Raw genomic sequence first — 2,389 nt, forward strand, 5'->3', positions numbered from 1 at the left:
ATTTTTTAGAAATAAAAAAAATATTTAGAACAAATTTACACATCAAATAAAACATCTGTTGATTAGTGACTTAGTGAAGATTTCCAACATCCTTCAACACTGAAATTTTCACCATGGCTTTTTTAAGAATTTAATATTTCAATCTAACAGGACTCAAATTTTTTTTTAATTCCCCTCAAAAAGTTCATTTAATATTTCACAATTTCTTACCGTGTATTAAATGAAGGAAATTGGCTAAACACATGATGTCTCTTTGTGAAACATTTGTTGATAATTTAAAAGTTAATTATTTCAAAATTATTTCTTCCCAAATGCACATGGCTGCTATAAAAGAAGACTGACATAACTTCTCATATATAAGATTTCTTTTCCTTTCTTCTTTGTTATGGGGTTTACAATTTTTGAGGTACTTTCTAAAAAACCATTTGAGACTTTCTATCCGAATGAACACATCTGAGTGGAAAAACAGCAATAAAAACAATAGAATATTATAGCGAGTTCAAAGTTGAGAGACTGGCTCACTTTTTGTCCTTATCTTTGCCTAACAGGAACTTAGTAAAAAATCATTTAGTGTTTCTGTGCCATTTACAAAAGGTAAATAAAGATTTCTAACATTGTATTTCCTCAAAATTTAAATGAAGATTTATGGCATTATGCCCATTGTAGGGTTCAAAGTCCTTTGAGACACATAGAAACAAATATAAGAATTATTCATTTGTTCATCTAATAGATATGTATGCAGAACCTACCATGAACCAGGACATTTCTCAGCTCTGGGACAGCAAAGAGCATATTCTCCATTCTTGCAGCATTGTGTACTGAGTGAAGAGGGTGAATATTCAATAAATTACAAATCAACAAAGTAATTTCAGACTGTGGTTAGTTTTATTAAGAAACTAATATTGAATGATACTGAAGAAGGGAAATAACTTTGGATTGCTTCATGGTCAGGGTTACTTGGATTGAAATCTGAGATCTAAGAAACAAGTCTGCTACTTGAAGATCCAGGTTAGAACAGGGGTCCCCAACTCCCAGGCCATGGACCTGTAGCGGTCCATGGCCTGTTAGGAACCGGGGCTCACAGCAGGAGGTGAGTGACGGGCGAGTGAGTGAAGCTTCATCAGTATTTACAGCTGCTCCCCATCCCATCGCTCCCATTACCTCCTGAGCTCCACCTCATGTCAGAATTATGGAGAGTTGTATAATTATTTAATTATATATTACAATGTAATAATAATAGAAATAAAGTGCACAATAAATGTAATGCGATTGAATCATCCCCAAACCACCCCCTCCCCATCCCGGTCCATGGAAAAATTGTCTTCCACGAAACTGGTCCCTGGTGCCAAAAAGGTTGGGGACCTCTGGGTTAGAGTATTCAAGACATTAAGGAAGAGCCTCTGCGGTAGAAAAGGAAGAAAAGATGTGTGTAGTGTCTGAGGGACAGAAAAAAGATGATATGGTCAAAACATAGATACCTGGACAAAATAGCTGGAGATCAGGTCTTGCGAAGATCTGTAGAGTTTTCATTTTAGAATTTTCAGCAGTGTATACTAGGTATCATTTTCCTTTTTAAAAAAAAAATCACTCTAGCTTTACTTTGAGAATGGATTATATTGAAGAAGAAGGGAATTAGGGAATTCTGTTTTTGTGGTTGTGCAGGTAAGAAAGGATAGTGATTTAACCCGTGGAGGTTACAAAGGTGATGGAGATAAGTGGGCAAGAATGAGCTATAGTTTGGATGTAACCCATGGTGAATTGAGTATCAAAGTGTGAGTGATATAGAGGATGCCTACCTTTTGGTTCTGAGTAACTGGGTAGTTGATGTTGTCAGCCACTGAGGTAGGGAGGAAGAGTTTGGTGGAACTAGTGTTCTCACTATGTCAACAGTGTTTTTTATCATCACTTTCCTCATTTCATATTAATTTTCAGCCTATGTAGAATAATGTTTTGAGCAGACTGATTTATGTTCTTAGTTCCCAATACTAAGAATTATCTGGGTAGAGGAAGTTCTCTAAGGAAACTTCTGATAGGAAACTGTTGGAAGGTTCTCTTTAAGACATGACAATCAGTGAAAACAATTTAGAGAAATTTCAAGTTTTATAGACACCTGTATTGGTGGACTACAAGAATATGCATTAATAACTGAACTCTATGGAGAATAATAATAATAAAATCAATAACAATACATTGAATAAGTAAAAAAATTAATCTCTTTTACCCCTTATTATTTGCATAACTTCACTTAAGCCATGGTCCTTGCTCTGGTTACTTATTGCTGTATTACTAATTATCTTAAAATTTAGCAACTTAAAATGACAGCAGTCATTAATTTTGCTCGCAAATCTGCAGTTTTTGCAGATCTAGTCACGAATGGCTTTTCTGCTTG

The sequence above is a fragment of the Balaenoptera ricei genome, chromosome 12 (genome assembly GCF_028023285.1).
Source record: "Balaenoptera ricei isolate mBalRic1 chromosome 12, mBalRic1.hap2, whole genome shotgun sequence".
Lineage (NCBI taxonomy): Eukaryota > Metazoa > Chordata > Mammalia > Artiodactyla > Balaenopteridae > Balaenoptera > Balaenoptera ricei.